This window comes from Lolium rigidum, chromosome 3 (assembly GCF_022539505.1).
Source record: "Lolium rigidum isolate FL_2022 chromosome 3, APGP_CSIRO_Lrig_0.1, whole genome shotgun sequence".
NCBI lineage: Eukaryota > Viridiplantae > Streptophyta > Magnoliopsida > Poales > Poaceae > Lolium > Lolium rigidum.
Genome location: NC_061510.1, coordinates 251581675 through 251604631, shown reverse-complemented (window position 1 = coordinate 251604631; position 22957 = coordinate 251581675).

Below are 22957 nucleotides of genomic sequence, written 5' to 3'. Positions count from 1 at the left end.
TTTACATCAACATGTTCTTCTTGGGCAACCAATGAAGCTAATGGAACATTATTAGGATCAACATTAGTCCTATCATTCGCAAGCATAGACATAATAGCATCAACCTTATCATTCAAGGAAGAGGATTCTTCAACGGAATTTACCTTCTTACCTTGTGGAGCTCTTTCCGTGTGCCATTCAGAGTAATTAATCATCATATTATCAAGAAGCTTTGTTGCTTCACCAAGAGTGATGGACATAAAGGTACCTCCAGCAGCTGAATCCAATAAATTCCGCGAAGAAAAATTTAGTCCTGCATAGAAGGTTTGGATGATCATCCAAGTAGTCGAGTCCATGGGTTGGGAAATTTTTAACCAGAGATTTCATTCTTTCCCAAGCTTGAGAAACATGTTCATTATCTAATTGTTTAAAATTCATTATGCTACTCCTCAAAGATATAATTTTAGCAGGGGGATAATATCTACCAATAAAAGCATCCTTGCATTTAGTCCATGAATCAATACTATTCTTAGGCAGAGATAGCAACCAATCTTTAGCTCTTCCTCTTAATGAGAAAGGGAACAATTTTAATTTTATAATGTCACCATCTACATCTTTATACTTTTGCATTTCACATAGTTCAACAAAATTATTGAGATGGGCAGCAGCATCATCAGAACTAACACCGAGAAAATTGCTCTCGCATAACAAGATTAAGTAAAGCGAGGTTTAATTTCAAAGAATTCTGCTTGTAGTAGCGAGGTGGAGCAATAGGTGTGCATAAGAAATCATTATTATTTGTGCTAGTGAAGTCACATAACTTAGTATTTTCAGGGTTGGCCATTTTAGCAATAGTAAATAAAGCAAACTAGATAAAGTAAATGCAAGTAAACTATTTTTTGTGTGTTTTCGATATAGCAAACAAGATAGCAAATAAAGTAAAACTAGCAACTAATTTTTTTGTGTTTTGATATAATGCAGCAAACAAAGTAGTAAATAAAATAAAGCAAGACAAAAACAAAGTAAAGAGATTGAGAAGTGGAGACTCCCCTTGCGGCGTGTCTTGATCTCCCCGGCAACGGCGCCGGAAAAAGAGCTTGATGGCGTGTATTTCACACGTTCGTTGGGCAACCCCAAGAGGAAGGTATGATGCGCACGGCGAGCAAGTTTTCCCTCGGAAAGAAACCAAGGTTTATCGAACCGAGGAGGAGCCAAGAAGCACGTTGAAGGTTGATGGCGGCGGGATGTAGTGCGGCGCAACACCAGAGATTCCGGCGCCAACGTGGAACCTGCACAACACAACCAAAGTACTTTGCCCCAACGAAACAGTGAGGTTGTCAATCTCACCGGCTTGCTGTAACAAAGGATTAACCGTATTGTGTGGAAGATGATTGTTTGCAGAGAAAACAGTAAAAACAAGTATTGCAGGAGATTTGTATTTCAGTATTAAAGAATGGACCGGGGTCCACAGTTCACTAGAGGTGTCTCTCCCATAAGATAAAAGCATGTTGGGTGAACAAATTACAGTCGGGCAATTGACAAATAGAGAGGGCATAACAATGCTGTTGACGTCAGAAACCCACTGGCGGGCAGAGACGGGCAACACCGTAGAGCCGGGAACAACTAAGGGCTGCGGCTGGCCCTAGTCCCTCTGAGCGACGGCCCGCAAAGCCTTCTGGTCGCACGCACCGATGTTTATCACAAGGGCGTGCCACCTGACCTATACCTGGTCGGGAAGGTGTGGATGATGCCTCGCTTAGTTTCTGCGGGGCACACACGTAAACGTTAAATGCGAGCCTCGATCGGCTCTCGGGTTATCCTGTGAATCGGCTCAAAGAGCCGATCCACCCATGATTCGGACGGGGTGTCCGAATATATGGTGGTCCTGCTTGATCAAGGTAAAGCTAATGAGATCTACGACGATGTGGGGTTTTCACCGCATAATCGGATCGTCCTACTCCGGAGTTGGGCCTCGCGGCCACGCACGGTGATCGTAAGCCGATCCTAAACAAGGCCTAGAAACCAACACGAGGTTGATCCTCGGGACATCCCGCTTAGGGCCAACGAACGACACCCTACGTGCCGCTGGATCCTCCCCCTTTGTAAGGCCTAACTATTGCGAGATATTAAACTAATCCTTGTAGAAACAAGGAGCAATCGTAACGGATCAGATCTACTAAACTATGATCAAGCGGGGTGCGCCCCTACGCCTAAGATAGGCGTAAGGGCGGCTAGACATGCAAGGGTTGCACTACGAAAGCATGTAACATGAAGAACAATGCTAACCCTAACATGTCTAAGATAACTACGTTGCTCGCCATCAAAAAGGCTTCAGTACGAGCAACGCGTGAACAACGTAGGCAGGCTTGTGGTGCCTAGATCGCAAGATGCGATCTAGGCAGCATGATGCTTACCGGTAGAAACCCTCGAGACGAAGGAGTTGGCGATGCGCCGAGATTTGTTTGTGGTTGAACGTTGGTTGTTGTTTATTCCATAAACCCTAGGTACATATTTATAGTCCAGCGGACTTTCTAATGTGGGCGTGCACCAAACCGTGCACGAGTAAGATTCTATCTTTAAACTAAGATGCGATCTAATATGTTACAGATACACGGGCAATTAAGCCCAACTTGGTAAAAGGCCGATTCACGTATTCCTCCTATATATATATATTCTTCAAGTCCATCTTGATCGCGGCCCACCTCGGACTTGGTCAAATTCTGGTGATAACACATGCCCCCCTGGTTTTGGAAATGACATTTCCAAAATCATTATGCCTTTCTTTCATCGGGTCATGTCGTGGCAGAACCGTCGCAGTATCCGTTATCATGATGACTTGCCTTCTCAACTTCTCCGCGTGACTTGGCAGTCTTTTCTCTTTCTTTCGACCACCACTTCCTCGGAAACTGCTGTGGCATTGAATTTCCACTATATCCCCTTTCATTTAACCGCTATGAACAGTTCTGCTCTGCATCTCCCTCGCATTAGCAGTCCAAAAGCCCTCCTGCGCCACCATGTCTTCTTCCTCCTCTGCTCCATCGGATCCTTCCAGCCAGTCCTCCACGTCCCGTGAGCCGACGCCGGAGTACAACCCGGCGGAGGTCCATGCGGCCAACACCCGTCGCGCCATTGCGGCCGGGGAGGAGTCAGACCATGACTTCTCCATCTGGTCCGAGGATGACCAGTCCTCGACGGATGGGGAGAGCGACCTCCGGTTCCTCGCCGACGGGGAAGCGGAGGAGGAGAGCGATGACGATCGCTTCTCCTGGGATGACTTCACCTCCTCCGAGGGGGTGGAGGAGGAGGAAGAGGAGGAGGAGGACGACGACGACAGCCCCTCCGACGAGCCGCCGGCCAAGCGGTTCTGCCCCTGGCCGGGCAACCTTAGCGACTTCGACGGCGATGAGGACGACGCGCGACGAAGAAGACGAGGACAACGAGGGCCCGGTCGGCGGCCATTGGAGCGACGACGAGCCCGCCGGGAGCGGCGCCGGCAGCGGCGGCGACGAGCGGCGACGAGGGCAGTGACGGCCCGTAGATAGGACCTCTAGCATAGGGCCAGTAGTAGTAGATGGGGCAATGTGTCCCCTAGTCTTTCCTTCTGAGAGCAATCAGCTCTTTGATGTAAGAAATCCCGCCTATTAATGAAGAACTTTTCCCCAATTCGATTTTGCTGATTTCCTTTGAGCTTAATTTAGCCGATTCTCCCTCATACTGACCCTGCCGATTCGTCCCCTTTGTCAATGCGTAATGAGCCGATAGCAACGCATCGGTCCTTCGACATTCACCCTTCCATTCTTCAGCTGATGATTCTCTTTCCGGTTGATACTGTGGGACTTCCAAGAGAGCCCTTAAATTTCTCCCACCAGTTTCAGAGATCCTCCTTAGCGAGCGCTCATCGTTTTGTGAAGAAGGTTGCAATGGAGATCAACCGATGGTACCCCAATCGGTTCCTCAATAGAGCATCTACCGGGCTCGTTGCCCCCGAGTCTCGGCCAAGGCAAAACGGAGACAAGGATACGCAAATTAGCTGCATGGACCTGAGCTTGATCGTGTGCGGGGAAGTTCCTTATGCAGAGCCAGCCGATTTGAACATAAATCGGCTTCTTTCCTTTGGTGGATCTAAGGCGCTCCATCCTTGACCTGATCTGCACGTCCGGGCTGCTCTTGGCCTTGTCCTTTGAAGAGAGGATCCGAGCTTTTACACTACTCCATTGAGGAGTTCTTCCATTAGTGCTCCATTGACCCTCTGATCGTAACAGTTATTCCTCTTGAGTCGATGTCTGCTGCATCGGCTGTGCTCGAAAACTTGCGAATTTTTCGAATTTTATTTTTTTTACGGCCTACTAGTGCATCGGCCCCCATATTCCAATACCCATCACCAAAAGATGAGATGCTTCCGTTGCATATCCTCGTGTTCTATCCACCTGGGTGCCCCCCCGAGCCGATTCTGTCAAGAGAGTTGATGGTATCGGCTCTGTTGGATAACATGTTGAACCCAAGCAGAACGGTGGGTGAGGATAATTTTGGCCGATTGCTGGAATCGGCCTCCACGTTGCTTGCTCGGTGAAGGTTTTGTAAGTTCCCTTCACAAATTTTTTGGGGCCGATCACAAGGATCAGCCTCGCCACGTTTGCTCATTGACGGGCTCTTGCTACTCGTTCAGGCCGGAAGACAGAACCAGCCCAATCTCTGATTTTATCATGTTGGTGCGCTTGCTGTCGTCCACCTTGGATGTATCGTGTAACCGTGGAGCACTGAGCTTTGTCGGAAGAACGAGCACCATGTTTGTGCCAGCCGATGTTTCATCATCGGCTTTCCTTTGCTTGGGGCGCCACTCCATCTTTTGTGGACGACCCTCTTCATCCAGGGTTCGCTGAACCTTTGCCGCCAGATCAGGCCTTGCTTTCCTCAACGTATGCAAGTATAACCTCTCAGCTTCTTCCAGGCCGCGCAATCGTTGAACCCTGCGTTTCTGGGAACGGCTGAGTCCATCGAGGGCACCACCTTGGTCGGTGGTACTGTCTTCTTCTTCTCCCTCGTCTTCGAATCTTCGAGATCTTCCAACCGAGGGACTCAGCTCGTTTGCTCTGTGGCGGGAGAGGTCCTAAGCGCTCGAACACGGACACGTTGGCTGCCTCCTTCTTCTTCCGGTTGCATTCTGGGCAATTGCCGATTGTTGGCAATCGGCTCATTCCTGAATCCCAGCAGTGCCTGAAGAAGGGACAATCCCAGTGTCTGTCCTCGTCGCCTTGCTCCCTTGCCTTTCCCTTGGCACAACGCTCGTGCTCCTCCTCATCACGATTCTGCCGACGATGTCTTCTGGCTTCTCTGGCCAGACGAACTCCTTCATCATCATCGCTGGACCGTCGGCGTTGGTCGTACTGACCCGTATACTTGTTGAGGAGGTGATCAGAGAGAGGTCGCTGATATCTTATGTTCTTCACTTCTCCCTCTGTGACGTAGCGCTTGCCGTCTTGGCGGAGCCGATCGCGTGGAGCGGCTTCCTCTGTATCTTTGCTATGAGAGCAGTTGCCCTCATCTCCATCCTTGCCAGCGTGGTATCCAAGATCTACCATGTTGATATTGCACAGGAAACCCGGCTGGCACCCTGCATGGCAAGCATACTCCACCATGTTTACGGCGGGGAAGGGGTGTGTGTCGACCTTCATGGCGTGCTTGGTTGAAAATTAGACGCCCGTTCTCTATCGCCGCTTGGATGTGCCGACGCCACACCCTGCGGTCGTTGGTGGCATGGGAGAGCGAGTTATGCCATTTGCGGTATGGCTTTCCATTCAGCTCTTGCGCCGTGGGGAATTTGAGACCTTCAGGTATCTTCAACTGCTTTTCCTTGAGTAGGAGGTCGAAGATTTGCTCAGTCTTGGTCACGTCGAAATCAAATCCCCTGGGCGGGCCTGGTGGCTTTACCCATTTGCAAGACACGGGGGTTCCTCCCCGAATCCACTCAGCCACTGCTACTTCTTGGTCTCCCGCAGGAACTTCGTCTTCCTCCGCATCGACCAGGGCTACTGCACGCTTGAACTTGTCTTGGTACGAGTGCGGGTGGCGCTGTTCATATGCTGAAAGTTTCGAACCATGTGCGCCGGCGAGGATAATACTGCTTGGGAGGCCGTGTCCTTGAGCTGTGTTGCAAGGCCTGCTACTGCCAACTCGGTCGCTTCCTTTTCAGTTATACGAACCGAAAAGCATCGGTTCCTAAGATTCCTGAAGCGCTGGATGTATTCTGTCACAGTTTCTCCGCGCTTCTGACGTAATTGTGCCAGATCGGCAATGCTAGACTCGGAAGCTTACGAGTGGTACTGTTCATGGAACTGCTCTTCCAACTGCTTCCAAGTTTGGATGGAGTTCGGTGGTAGCGATGTGTACCACCCGAAAGCCGATCCGGTGAGGGACTGTGAGAAGAACCTCACGCGCAACTCATCTGACGCTGAGATCATGCCCAGCTGTGCCAAATATCGGCTCACATGCTCGATGGAGCTGGACCCGTCTGATCCACTGAACTTTGTGAAGTCCGGGAGCCGATATTTAGGTGGCAGCGGGATCGGTTCGTAGCTGTTGGGGTACGGCTTGGTGTAGCCGAACGCCTTCCTTTTCGGCATCATACCGAACCGATCTTTCAGAATTGCACAAATCTGATCCGTTGTGATGGCTGAAGGTGTCGAACCACGAAGATTCGCCGGGGTGGCATACTTAACCAGCCATGCTTGTTTTTCTGGTTCTAAGCCAACTGCAGGAGCTGGGCTTTGGAGGTTTGTCGGGGCGGCGTACTTAGCCAGCCATGACTGCTTCTCAGGATCGGCTCCTGACGTTCCTCCTGCCGTTCCAGAGGCCGCTGTTATTGCAGCCTGGTTCGAGAGTGCCAAGGCGTTGCTGTCTGGCACGTATGCGCACGCGTATCCGTGCGGGACCTCCTTAGGTGGCTCAGGCAGGAATTGGTAGTCACTAGGATCACCACCAATCTTGTAGACGACGTATGCCGATGAGTTCGGCAGTTCCGGTGCTACCCATGCGAACGGCTGGGGCTGGAGCGGCATCTCTCCTTTGAAAGTACCCGAGCCGGTCCCGACGGGGAGTACCGGTGACTCATGATTTTCCGGACGACGCGCGAGCGACACGCTCCAAGGTGTTCACCAGGCTCTCGAGTGGCGGTGCGGCGAATGAGCCACCATGTAGTTGATCTCCTGCCGCGGCGACACAGTGCGTTCTTCCGACGGGGCGGACAAGTCCACTCCATCGAGTGCGCCTTCAGGTGTGAAACCCTTCCACTGACGCCATGGGAGCGGGTTCGGTGGAAGGAGCCGATGAGTTCGGCTTCGAGGGTTGCCTTGATCTCGTCATGCTTCTTCTTGAGCTCATCAGGCAGATCCGCGTACGTGACCGGAGTGTCTTCCGCCATCTCGAATGTAGATGGCGATGTCGTGGATGTCGTCGACTGTCCCACCGGGCGTGCCAGAATGTGTTGACGTCAGAAACCCACTGGCGGGCAGAGACGGGCAACACCGTAGAGCCGGGAACAACTAAGGGCTGCGGCTGGCCCTAGTCCCTCTGAGCGACGGCCCGCAAAGCCTTCTGGTCGCACGCACCGATGTTTATCACAAGGGCGTGCCACCTGACCTATACCTGGTCAGGAAGGTGTGGATGATGCCTCGCTTAGTTTCCTGGGGGGCACACACGTAAACGTTAAATGCGAGCCTCGATCGGCTCTCGGGTTATCCTGTGAATCGGCTCAAAGAGCCGATCCACCCATGATTCGAGACGGGGTGTCCGAATATATGGTGGTCCTGCTTGATCAAGGTAAAGCTAATGAGATCTACGACGATGTGGGGTTTTCACCGCATAATCGGATCGTCCTACTCCAGGTTGGGCCTCGCGGCCACGCACGGTGATCGTAAGCCGATCCTAAACAAGGCCTAAAAACCAACACGAGGTTGATCCTCGGAACATCCTGCTTAGGGCCAACGAACGACACCCTACGTGCCGCTGGATCCTCCCCCCCTTTGTAAGGCCTAACTATTGCAGATATTAAACTAATCCTTGTAGAAACAAGGAGCAATCGTAACGGATCAGATCTACTAAACTATGATCAAGCGGGGTGCCGCCCCTACGCCTAAGATAGGCGTAAGGGCGGCTAGACATGCAAGGGTTGCACTACGAAAGCATGTAACATGAAGAACAATGCTAACCCTAACATGTCTAAGATAACTACGTTGCTCGCCATCAAAAAGGCTTCCGTACGAGCAACGCGTGAACAACGTAGGCAGGCTTGTGCTGCCTAGATCGCAAGATGCGATCTAGGCAGCATGATGCTTACCGGTAGAAACCCTCGAGACGAAGGAGTTGGCGATGCGCCGAGATTTGTTTGTGGTTGAACGTTGGTTGTTGTTTATTCCATAAACCCTAGGTACATATTTATAGTCCAGCGGACTTTCTAATGTGGGCGTGCACCAAACCGTGCACGAGTAAGATTCTATCTTTAAACTAAGATGCGATCTAATATGTTACAGATACACGGGCAATTAAGCCCAACTTGGTAAAAGGCCGATTCACGTATTCCTCCTATATATATATTCTTCAAGTCCATCTTGATCGCGGCCCACCTCGGACTTGGTCAAATTCTGGTGATAACAAATGCACATACATGACATGATAAGTATAGTGAGATTTAATTGGGCATTACGACAAAGTACATAGACCGCCATCCAACTGCATCTATGCCTAAAAAGTCCACCTTCAGGTTATCGTCCGAACCCCTCCGGTATTAAGTTGCTAAACAACAGACAATTGCATTAAGTATGGTGCGTAATGTAATCAACAACTACATCCTCGGACATAGCGCCAATGTTTTATCCCTAGTGGCAACGAGCACAACACAACCTTAGGGGTTTCTGTCACTCCCCAGGTGTCAATGCGGGCATGAACCCACTATCGAGCATAAGTACTCCCTCTTGGAGTTAAAAGTAAAAACTTGGCCAGAGCCTCTACTAGAAACGGAGAGCATGCAAGATCATAAACAACACATGTATAATAACTTGATAATTAACATGACATGGTATTCTCTATCCATCGGATCCCGACAAACACAACATATAGAATTACAGATAGATGATCTTGATCATGTTAGGCAGCTCACAAGATCCAACAATGAAGCACAATGAGGAGAAGACAACCATCTAGCTACTGCTATGGACCCATAGTCCAGGGGTGAACTACTCACTCATCACTCCGGAGGCGACCATGGCGGTGTAGAGTCCTCCGGGAGATGAATCCCCTCTCCGGCAGGGTGCCGGAGGAGATCTCCGAATCCCCCGAGATGGGATCGGCGGCGACGGCGTCTCAGTAAGGTTTTCCGTATCGTGGTTTTTCGCCTCAGGGGTTTCGCGACGGAGGCTTTAAGTAGGCGGAAGGGCAGGTCAAGGGGCGTCACGAGGGGCCCACGCTATAGGTCGGCGCGGCCGGGGCTTGGGCCGCGCCGCCTATAGCCTGGCCACCTCGTGGCCCCACTTCGTGTGTTCTTCGGTCTTCCGGAAGCTCCGTGGAAAAATAGGGCCCCGGGTCTTCGTTTCGTCCAATTCCGAGAATATTTCGTTACTAGGATTTACGAAACCAAAAACAGCGAGAAAACGGAAGCGGCACTTCGGCATCTTGTTAATAGGTTAGTTCCAGAAAATGCACGAATATGACATAAAGTGTGCATAAAACATGTAGGTATCATCAATAATATGGCATAGAACATAAGAAATTATCGATACGTCGGAGACGTATCAATAACCTGAAGGTGGACTTTTTAGGCATAGATGCAGTTGGATGGCGGTCTATGTACTTTGTCGTAATGCCCAATTAAATCTCACTATACTTATCATGACATGTATGTGCATTGTTATGCCCTCTCTATTTGTCAATTGCCCGACCGTAATTTGTTCACCCAACATGCTTTTATCTTATGGGAGAGACACCTCTAGTGAACTGTGGACCCCGATCCATTCTTTTATACTGAAATACAAATCTGCTGCAATACTTGTTCTTTACTGTTTTCTTGCAAACAATCATCTTCCACACAATACGGTTAACCCTTTGTTACAGCAAGCCGGTGAGATTGACAACCTCACTGTTTCGTTGGGGCAAAGTACTTTGGTTGTGTTGTGCGGGTTCCACGTTGGCGCCGGAATCTACGGTGTTGCGCCGCACTACATCCCGTCGCCATCAACCTTCAACGTGCTTCTTGACTCCTACTGGTTCGATTAAACCTTGGTTTCTTACTGAGGGAAACTTGCCGCTGTGCGCATCACACCGTCCTCTTGGGTTTCCCAACGGACGTGTCAATTACACGCATCATTAATCTATTCTTATTTTCAATCTTAGTGTTGAATGTTATCTTCATCAATATATTGGGTTAGATACTACTTCGTCGCTTTTGCCGTGGCGTCATCGTGCTTGCCCAGAAGAACCCGCCGCACAAGATACGGCTTCTGAACCCACTCACAAAGGCATCGAACACTATGTTTGAGGCGCAGATGCCATCTTTTTTTTCTGGATTCAGTCGTTGTAATCAAATCCCCGACTATGGTCTTCGTTTGCTCACATTACCCGAACGAAATTAGTTGGGTCGATGAGAGCACTCCAACTAAGGATATATATGAAGATTGGGGAGATTGAAGTTTTTCGATCGAGAACCATGGTTTGCGTTGCATTACCCCTTTCAATGGTGAACTGTATGCAATAGTTGTGGACAATTTCGATTCCGGAAGAATAGTGTGCACCAATGTACAGTTGCAGCAGCGCACGAGCACTGTCAAGATGGAGACACTAATTTCATTTCCACAACTTGGAAATGACAAGTTCTATCTTGTGAAGTTGGATGGTGATCTGCTGCTTGTGTTGTTGGACAACATGCTTTTGGAGGACCAACCATCTGGTGTACCGTGTGGACACTCGGAGCCGCTCTCTCCATCCGGTCGATAACATTGGCAGTCATGCCTTCTTCGTGCATTATATCCGGTGTATCTCCGTCGACACCAGAGTGCACCCGACACTTCGACCTGGCTGCATCTACTACGCCGATTTGGGTTATATCAGAGAGTACATTCATGATACAAAGGCCTGGGATGAGTGGCCACGATATGTGGATAGAATGGGAAACTACGGTCTGAGATATGAACACAGGCCATACCGTCTGGAGGATGTATTGGCCGCACACTGCAGACGGAAGGAGTTCAATGAACATTTCCTTGGGATAATGCACGAATGGGGCGACGAAGAAATATATGAGGAATGAGGAATCTTCTTGTTGGCCATACATTGCGTGCGTCTTGTGATTTTTTCAGCTTAGTTTGTCGTGAACATTAACAACGTTATTGGCTGCTTTTGGCTGCTGTATGCAGTTTATGTATTATACTTAGTTTTCTGATTATGCTACTGTGAATTTATCATATACTAGCTTCGAGATTTGCTGCAATATTGGGCAAAAAACGAGGGCCAAAAGGCAGAAATAGAAGCTTCTCTAGATTTGATACTAATTTGGTGAAAAAGACAGAGAGAAAAAAAGGGGAAAAGGTGCTCTTAAAAATGCCAATTTGGGCCGAGAGAGACAAAACCCAGCTCCTGCTCACGTGCAACTGATGGCGCGTAGTCGACACGTCCGTTGGGAACCCCAAGAGGAAGGTGTGATGCGCACAGCAGTAAGTTTTCCCTCAGTAAGAAACCAAGGTTATCGAACTAGTAGGAGTCAAGGAACACGTGAAGGTTGTTGGTGGCGGAGTGTAGTGCGGCGCAACACCAGGGATCCGGCGCCAACGTGGAACCTGCACAACACAATCAAAGTACTTTGCCCCAACGTAACAGTGAGGTTGTCAATCTCACCGGCTTGCTGTAAACAAAGGATTAGATGTATAGTGTGGAAGATGATGATTGTTTGCGAAGAACAGTAAAGAATAGAGTTTGCAGTAGATTGTATTTCAGATGTAAAGAATGGACCGAGGTCCACAGTTCACTAGTGGTGTCTCTCCCATAAGATAAATAGCATGTTGGGTGAACAAATTACAGTTGGAAAATTGACAAATAAAGAAGGCATAACAATGCACATACATATATCATGATGAGTACTATGAGATTTAATCAGGGCATTACGACAAAGTACATAGACCGCTATCCAGCATGCATCTATGCCTAAAAAGTCCACCTTCAGGTTATCATCCGAACCCCTTCCAGTATTAAGTTGCAACAACAGACAATTGCATTAAGTATGGTGCATAATGTAATCAACACAAATATCCTTAGACAAAGCATCGATGTTTTATCCCTAGTGGCATCAGCACATCCACAACCTTAGAGGTTGCTGTCACTCCCCCAGATTCAATGGAGGCATGAACCCACTATCGAGCATAAATACTCCCTCTTGGAGTTACAAGTATCAACTTGGCCAGAGCCTCTACTAGCAACGGAGAGCATGCAAGAACATAAACAACATATATGATAGATTGATAATCAACTTGACATAGTATTCAATATTCATCGGATCCCAACAAACACAACATGTAGCATTACAGATAGATGATCTTGATCATGATAGGCAGCTCACAAGATCTAACATGATATCACAATGAGGAGAAGACAACCATCTAGCTACTGCTATGGACCCATAGTCCAGGGGTGGACTACTCACACATCGATCCGGAGGCGATCATGGCGATGAAGAGCCCTCCGGGAGATGATTCCCCTCTCCGGCAGGGTGCCGGAGGCGATCTCTCGAATCCCCCGAGATGGGATTGGCGGCGGCGGCGTCTCAGTAAGGTTTTCCGTATCGTGGCTCTCGGTACTGGGGGTTTCGCGACGAAGGCTTTAAGTAGGCGGAAGGGCGGAGTCGGAGGAGGCACGGGGGCCCCACACTCTAGGGCCGCGCGGGCCCCCCTTAGGCCGCGCCGCCCTAGTGTGGCGGCGCCCCGTGGCCCCACTTCGTTTCTCCCCCGGTCTTCTGGAAGCTTCGTGGAAAAATAAGACCCTGGGTGTTGATTTCGTCCAATTCCGACAATATTTCCTTTGTAGGATTTCTGAAACCAAAAACAGCAGAAAACAGCAACTGGCTCTTCGGCATCTCGTCAATAGCCAGAAAATGCATAATAATGAGATATAATGTGTATAAAACATGTGAGTATCATCATAAAAGTAGCATGGAACATAAGAAATTATAGATACGTTTGAGACGTATCAAGCATCCCCAAGCTTAGTTCCTACTCGCCCTCGAGTAGGTAAACGATAACAAAGATAATTTCTGAAGTGACATGCTATCATAATCTTGATCAATACTATTGTAAAGCATATGAGATGAATGCAGCGATTCGAAGCAATGGTGAAGACAATGAGTAAACAAATGAATCATATAGCAAAGACTTTTCATGAATAATACTTTCAATACAAGCATCAATAAGACTTGCATAAGAGTTACTCATAAAGCAATAGATTCAAAGTAAAGGCATCGAAGCAACACAAAGGAAGATATAAGTTTCAGCAGTTGCTTTCAACTTCAACATATATATCTCATGGATAATTGTCAACACAAAGTAATATAACAAGTGCAATAGGTAAACATGTAAGAATCAATGCACACAGTTCACACAAGTGTTTGCTTCTAAGATAGAAAGAATGGGTAAACTGAATCAACAATAAAATAGAAGATAGGCCCTTCGCAGAGGGAAGCATGGATTACTATTTTTGTGCTAGAGCTTTTCATTTTGAAAACATAGAAACAATTTTGTCAACGGTAGTAATAAATCATATGTGTTATGTATAAGATATCCTATAAGTTGCAAGCCTCATGCATAGTATACCAATAGTGCTCACACCTTGTCCTAATTAGCTTGGATTAACACGGATTATCATTGCATAACATATGTTTCAACCAAGTGTCACAAAGGGGTACATCTATGCCGCCTGTACAAAGGTCTAAGGAGAAAGCTTGCATTGGATTTCTCGCTTTTGATTATTCTCAACTTAGACATCCATACCGGGACAACATAGACAACAGATAATGAACTCCTCTTTAATGCATAAGCATTCAACATAAGTTAAAATTCTCATAAGAGATTGAGGATTGATTGTCCAAACTGAAACTTCCACCATGGATCATGGCTTTAGTTAGCGGCCCAATGTTCTTCTCTAACAATATGCATACTCAAACCATTTGATCATGAAAACCGCCCTTACTTCAGACAAGACGAACATGCATAGCAACTCACATGATATTCAACAAAGGTAAAAGTTGATGGCGTCCCCGTAAACATGGTTACCGCTCAACAAGCAACTTATTAAGAAATAAGATACATAAGTACATATTCTTCACCACAATAGTTTTTAAGGCTATTTTCCCATGAGCTATATATTGTAAAGGCAAAGAATAGAATTTTAAAGGTAGCACTCAAGTAATTTACTTTGGAATGGCAGAGAAATACCATGTAGTAGGTAGGTATGGTGGATACAAATGGCATAGTTTTTGGCTCAAGGATTTGGATGCATGAGAAGTATTCCTCTCAATACAAGGCTAGGCTAGCAAGATTGTTTGAAGCAAACTCAAGTATAAAATGGTGCAGCAAGACTCACATATGAACATATTGTAAGTATTATAAGACTTTACATCGTCTCCTTGTTGTTCAAACACCTTAACCAGAAAATATCTAGACTCTAGAGATCAATCATGCAAACCAAATTTTAACAAGCTCTATGTAGTTTTTCATTAATAGGTGCAAAGTACATGATGCAAGAGCTTAAACATGATCTATATGAGCACAACAATGGCCAAGTATCAAATTATTCAAGACATTATACCATTTGCCACATGCAACATTTTCTGTTTCCAACCATATAACAATGAATGAAGTAGTTCAACCTTCGCAATGAACATTAAGAATAAAGCTAAGAACACATGTGTTCATACGAAACAGCGGAGCGTGTCTCTCTCCCAAACAAGGAATGCTAGGATCCGAATTTATTCAAACAAAACAAAAACAAAAACAAACAGACGCTCCAAGTAAAGCACATAAGATGTGACGGAGTAAAAATATAGTTTCACTAGAGGTGACCTGATAAGTTTTCGATAAAGAAGGGATGCCTTGGGCATCCCCAAGCTTAGATGCTTGAGTCTTATTAAAATATGCAGGGATGAACCACGGGGGCATCCCCAAGCTTAGACTTTTCACTCTTCTTGATCATATTGTATCATCCTCCTCTCTTGACCCTTGAAAACTTACTCCACACCAAACTCGAAACAATCTCATTATAGGGTTAGTGCATAATTGAAAATTCATATATTCAGAGATGAAATAATCATTCTTAATACTTCTGGACATTGCACAAAGCTACTGAAAGTCAATGGAACAAAGAAATCCATCAAACATAGCAAAACAGGCAATGCGAAATAAAAGGCAGAATCTGTCAAAACAGAACAGTCCGTAAAGACGAATTTTTTTAGAGGCACTAGACTTGCTCAGATGAAAATGCCCAAATTGAACGAAAGTTGCATACATATCTGTGGATCACGCACGTAAATTGGCAGATTTTTATAAATTTTCTACAACAGGGGCGGCTCAATTTCGTGACAGCAAGAAATCTGTTCCTGCGCAGTAATCCAAATCTAGTATTGACTTTACTATCAAAGACTTTACTTGGCACAACAATGCAATAAAATAAAGATAAGGAGAGGTTGCTATAGTAGTAACAACTTCCAAGACTCAAATATAAAACAAAGTGCAGAAGTAAAATAATGGGTTGTCTCCCATAAGCACTTTTCTTTAACGCCTTTCAGCTAGGCGCAGAAAGTGTGAATCAAGTAACATCAAGAGACGAAGCATCAACATCATAATTTGTTCTAATAATAGAATCATAAGGTAACTTCATTCTCTTTCTAGGGAAGTGTTCCATACATTTCTTAAGAGGAAATTGATATTTAATATTACCTTCCTTCATATCAATGGTAGCACCAACAGTTCGAAGAAAAGGTCTTCCCAATATGATGGGACAAGATGCATTGCATTCAATATCCAAGACAAAAAAATCAACGGGGACAAGGTTATTGTTAACCATAATGCGAACATTATCAATCCTCACCAAAGGTTTCTTTATAGCATTATCAGCAAGATTAACATCCAAATAACAGTTTCTTAATGGTGGCAAGTCAAGCATATCATAGATTTTCTTAGGCATAACAGAAATACTTGCACCAAGATCACATAAAGCATTACAATCAAAATCATTGACCCTCATCTTAATGATGGGCTCCCAACCATCTTCTAACTTCCTAGGAATAGAAGTTTCAAGTTTTAATTTCTCTTCTCTAGCTTTTATGAGAGCATTTGTAATATGTTTTGTAAAGGCCAAATTTATAGCACTAGCATTGGGACTTTTAGCAAGTTTTTGTAAGAACTTTATAACTTCAGAGATGTGACAATCATCAAAATCTAAACCATTATGATCTACAGAAATGGGATCATTGTCCTCAATATTTTGAAAAATTTCTGCAGTTTTATCACAACCAGTTTCAGCAGTTTCAGCAATTTCAGCAGTTTCAAGCAGTTTTGCAAGCCTTGCACTAGGAGTAGAAATATTGCCAACACCAATTATTTTACCATTGATAGTAGGGGGTGTAGCAACATGAGAAGCGTCAACATTACTAGTGGTGGTAATAGTCCAAACTTTAGCTACATTATTCTCTTTAGCAAGTTTTTCGTTTTCTTCTCTTTCCCACCTAGCATGCAATTCAGCCATCAATCTAATATTCTCATTAATTCGAACTTGGATGGCATTTGCTGTAGTAACAATTTTATTATCATTATCCTTATTAGGCATAACTTTCAATTTTAAAAGATCAACATCAGAGGCAAGTCTATCAACCTTAGAAGCAAGAATATCAATTTTATCAAGCTTTTCCTCAACAGATTTGTTAAAAGCAGTTTGTGTACTAATAAATTCTTTAAGCATAGCTTCAAGACCAGGGGGTACACTCCTATTATTGTTGTAAGAATCCCCATAAGAATTACCATAACTATTACCATTAGCAGAAGGATATGGCCTATAATTGTTACCAGAATTATTTCTATAAGCATTGTTGTTGAAATTATTATTTTTAATGAAGTTCACATCAACATGTTCTTCTTGGGCAACCAATGAAGCTAAAGGAACATTATTAGGATCAACATTAGATCTACCATTCACAAGCATAGACATAATAGCATCAATCTTATCACTCAAGGAGGAGGTTTCTTCAACAGAATTTACATTCTTACCTTGTGGAGCTCTTTCCGTGTGCCATTCAGAGTAATTTATCATCATATCATCAAGAAGCTTTGTTGCCGCCCCCAAAGTGATGGACATAAAGGTACCTCCAGCAGCTTAATCCAATAGGTTCCGCGAAGAAAAATTCAATCCTGCATAAAAGGTTTGGATGATCATCCAAGTAGTTAGTCCATGGGTAGGGCAATTCTTCACCAAAGATTTCATTCTCTCCCATGCTCGAGCAACATGTTCATTATCTAATTGCTTAAAATTCATTATGCTACTTCTCAAAGATATAATTTTAGCGGGAGGATAATATCTACCAATAAAAGAATCCTTACATTTAGTCCATGAATCAATACTATTTCTAGGCAGAGATAGCAACCAATCTTTAGCTCTTCCTCTTAAGGAGAAAGGAAACAATTTTAATTTTATAATGTCACCATCTACATCCTTATACTTTTGCATTACACAAAGTTCAACAAACTTATTAAGATGGGCAGCAGCATCATCAGAACTAACACTAGAAAATTGCTCTCTCATAACAAGATTTAGTAAAGCAGGTTTAATTTCAAAGAATTCTGCTGTAGTAGCAGGTGGCGCAATAGGTGTGCATAAGAAATCATTATTATTTGTGCTAGTGAAGTCACACAACTTAGTATTCTCAACAGTACCCATTTTAGCAGTAGTAAATAAAGCAAACTAAATAAAGTAAATGCAAGTAACTAATTTTTTTGTGTTTTTAATATGGAGAACAAGACAGTAAATAAAGTAAAGCTAGCAACTAATTTTTTTGTGTTTTTGATATAAGAGCAAACAAAGCAGTAAATAAAGTAAAATAAAGCAAGACAAAAACAAAGTAAAGAGATTGGATGTGGGAGACTCCCCTTGCAGCGTGTCTTGATCTCCCCGGCAACGGCGCCAGAAAACAGTCTTGATGGCGCTTAGTCGACACGTCCGTTGGGAACTCCAAGAGGAAGGTGTGATGCGCACAGCGATAAGTTTTCCCTCGATAAGAAACCAAGGTTATCGAACCGAGTAGGAGTCAAGGAACACGTGAAGGTTGTTGGTGGTGGAGTGTAGTGCGGCGCAACACCAGGGATCCGGCGCCAACGTGGAACCTGCACAACACAATCAAAGTACTTTGCCCCAACGTAACAGTGAGGTTGTCAATCTCACCGGCTTGCTGTCAACAAAGGATTAGATGTATAGTGTGGAAGATGATGATTGTTTGCGAAGAACAGTAAAGAACAGAGTTTGCGATAGATTGTATTTCAGATGTAAAGAATGGACCGGGGTCCACGGTTCACTAGTGGTGTCTCTCCCATAAGATAAATAGCATGTTGGGTGAACAAATTACGGTTGGGCAATTGACAAATAAAGAAGGCATAACAATGCACATACATATATCATGATGAGTACTATGAGATTTAATCGGGGCATTACGACAAAGTACATAGACCGCTATCCGAACATGCATCTATGCCTAAAAATTCCACCTTCGAGTTATCATCCGAACCCCTTCCAGGTATTAAGTTGCAACAACGGACAATTGCATTAAGTATGGTGCGTAATGTAATCAACACAAATATCCTTAGACACGAGCATCGATGTTTTATCCCTAGTGGCAACGACACATCCACAACCTTAGAGGTTGCTCGTCACTCCCAGATTCAATGGAGGCATGAACCCACTATCGAGCATAAATACTCCCTCTTGGAGTTACAAGTATCAACTTGGCCGAGCCTCTACTAGCAACGGAGAGCATGCAAGAACATAAACAACATATATGATAGATTGATAATCAACTTGACATAGTATTCAATATTCATCGGATCCCAACAAACACAACATGTAGCATTACAGATAGATGATCTTGATCATGATAGGCAGCTCACAAGATGTAACATGATAGCGCAATGAGGAGAAGACAACCATCTAGCTACTGCTATGGACCCATAGTCCAGGGGTGGACTACTCACACATCGATCCGGAGGCGATCATGGCGATGAAGAGCCCTCCGGGAGATGATTCCCCTCTCCGGCAGGGTGCCGGAGGCGATCTCCTGAATCCCCCGAGATGAGATTGGCGGCGGCGGCGTCTCAGTTAGGTTTTCCGTATCGTGGCTCTCGGTACTGGGGGTTTCGCGACGAAGGCTTTAAGTAGGCGAAAGGGCGGAGTCGGAGGAGGCACGGGGGCCCCACACGCTAGGGCCGCGCGGGCCCCCCTTAGGCCGCGCCGCCCTAGTGTGGTGGCGCCCCGTGGCCCCACTTCGTTTCTCCCTCGGTCTTCTGGAAGCTTCGTGGAAAAATAAGACCCTGGGCGTTGATTTCTAATTCCGAGAATATTTCCTTTGTAGGATTTGTAAAACCAAAAACAACAGAAAACATCAACTGGCTCTTCGGCATCTCGTCAAAGTTTAGTGCCGGAAAATGCATAATAATGACATATAATGTGTATAAAACATGTGAGTATCATCATAAAAGTAGCATGGAACATACGAAATTATAGATACGTTTGAGACGTATCAGCAACCAAACCTGTCCTGTCCCACGTAGTCCCTTTCTACCAGCCTCACGCGACGTGGGCCCACACGACGCGGCCCCACACGTCAGCACGGAACGGTACTTAACGGGAATCCTGCCGTCTGAGCTGCTTCTGCGGGTTTCAAACAAGGACTTGAGGAAAACTGAGGAAAAACTAAGGAGCTGGGGAAAACTGAGCACAACTAAGGAACCGAGGGCAGGAAAATAGAAATCCCTAATCTTAAACATATGGGTTTTTGTTGTAAAGGTTTGTGACTTTTCTTAAGATAGTTTGGTGATTTTTGCTGTAATTAAATCTGTAGAAAATTAGTTGTTGCTTCATCACTTTTTATTGTTCCCAATCATATGAAATTTTTATTGTAATCGTTTGTGACTTTTGTAAGAATAGTTTGGTGATTTTTGTTCTGATTAAAGATGTAGCAAAATAATTTTTGCTCGGTCACTTTGCATTGTTCCCAAACATATGGATTTTTGTTGTAATCACTTGTGACTTTTGTAAATTAGTTTGCTTAAATTTGTTGTAATTTAATATGTAGCAAATTAATTGTTCCTTGACCACTTTGCATTTTTCGTAAACATATGGATTTTTATTGTAATCATTTGTGATTTTTGGAAATTAGTTGGGTTGTTTTTGTTGTAATTAAATCTATAGCAAATTAATTGTTGGTTGTCCACTTTGTATTTATTCACAAACATATGGATTTTTTTGTTGTAATCATTTATGACTTTTGTTAAAAATAGTTGGTGATTTTTTGTAATCGTTCATGATTTTTGTAGTATCGTCCATGATTTTTGTTGAAAATAGCTAATATTTTTTGTTGTTGCAAATCAATTTATAGAAATAAATTGTTGCCTAACCTTAGAGACCACCCTAGCTACTAGTCTAAGTTACTCCCCACGTCGAGCACGAGGGGGTCGACCATTTTAGACTGCTCATAGTGGGAGTAACATAGCTAGTAACATCACACATCTCAAGGCATTTTGCTGACATGGCATGCTAATAAATGAAGAAAGAGAGTGAGGTGGTAACTAGCTATGTTACCATAACATCACACACCTCAAGGCAAGATGAGTCTACAACATAATAAATGATACAATGCATGACATCACATATAAGTTACTACCCACTATGAAAGTAGTAACCACATGGCATATGTTACTAGTCTAAGTTACTCCCCACTATGACCAGCCTAAGACTTCTCCCATGCATGCATGGCAGCAGGGTAGGAGACTAGGCGTGCAAGTAAGTCACAATGTGCGGCATACGACCAGCTTGAAAAGTCACCTGACACAGCTGCAGCATGAAAGCGACCTAACCATGGGTAATTCTGGAGGGTTCGATCCGCTGAACGAACGACGCTAAGGGCATCTCCAGCGGCGCGACGCAAACGGACGCTAAGCAACCGTTTGCGTCCGCGCGGACAGGAAATGCGTCTGGCACCACCTCCAGCGGGGCGACGCAAAGTGACCGGGATGTCCGCGGAGACGCAAACCTGGCCCAAATATGCGCCAGGTTTGCGTCTCCGCGGACGCTCCACGGTCGCGCCTAGCGTCTGTTCGCTTCCCCACGGGCCCTCATGGCAGCGACCCAGGTTCGATCGGCCTCGAATTCACAACGCGCGCTAGTGTGGCAACCGCGCCGATCAACCGCCGCAATGGAGCGCCGAACCGCCGCGGAAGAGCAACCGTCGGCCTCTTCGTTATACGCCGCCGTTAATCCCCACACATTATAACCCCCGCGTCTACGGTAATTCAAGTTCAACCGCCTCCTTCTTCTTCCTCTTGTTCTTCTTCTCCAACACCGGCACGCCATGAGCGACTACACGCTGCCGTCCGACTCGGAGAGCGAGGGCAAGTCGCCCGGATTTCTGCATTGGTGGGAATCCCCTGTGACGCCAAGCGATCTGGGCTCCACGCCCAGCGACCCTGCCTCCACGCCGAGTGAGGAGGAGGAGGACGGAGGCGACAATGGCACCGAAAGCCAGGAGGAGGATGGAGGCGGCGCTGCTAGCGACGCCGAGGACGAGGAGGAGGGCCAGGAGGAGGAGGAGGACTCCGACACCAAGTCCGCCCGGTTGAAGGCGCAGGAGGCGGCGAACGACAAGGTGGCGGGAAGGAAGAAGTCTAGGGCCCGGGCAAAAATGAAAAGAAGTAGCACAAAAAAAAACACATGCATGTCCAAAATGCGTCTCGCTGGAGGTAGCCCCGACGCAAACGGATATTTCGTTTCTGACGGTTATTTTGGCGTCCGTTAGGCGACGCAAACGGACGCTAGGAAAAATTTAGACGTCCGAAATGCATCGTGGAGATGCCCTAATACGACCGATCCGGTCGGTCGGCCGACTGCCAGCGCGACCCGCATTTTGACGACGCAATGCGCGTGGACAGAAGCTTCTTCACGCTATGGGCCGGGAGAATATCGTCAGGCCCACCTCTTAATGTCGTTATGGGCTGGGGCCTGGGGGTTCCGTTTCACGGTCTGTGAGGTTGACAAATCAAAGCTATGTTGGCCATGATTCTCAAGGAAAAAACGCACACCTGATGCCGGCCATGCAAAACTGTTAACCATGGTAATGCCTGCCATGTTCTTGGCATGAAACTATGAAAGATACCTTCTCCCCTCTGAAAGCACTCTATTTTTTCCTCGACAGGCTTTTCATGAATTGTTTTTGTGTTACCAGTCAATTGTTTGTTTAAAAGCCTATTAAAAGGAGAAGAGGGTGCCCATTGTCCATGCATCATTGCATTCGTAATACTCCCTCCGTCTGAATGAAACTTGTGTCAACTTTATCATAATTTAGATGTATTTAGATACGTAGATACATCTAAATTTTAATAAAGTTGAGTTCTGTTTCATTGGATGGAGGGAGTACATTGAATCTAACTAATTAACCTTGTTAGCATGAAAACATAGAAGCCGATGATAATAATAAAAGAACTAGACCATCGGAAGAAAGAACCACCATGGAGCCGTTGTATTTTAATATTTGTAAAAAATGATTATACTCGAAAGAGAACACTATTTGCACGGACGGCGACAAAGAATGCAACTTAATGAGGCCTGGTATGTCACTCTGGTTTGTCTCAAAACAACTACACGAAGAACTGGCCAATCCATATAGTGGCGTGAGTCGGTCGTAGGGTTGCAAAGCGGA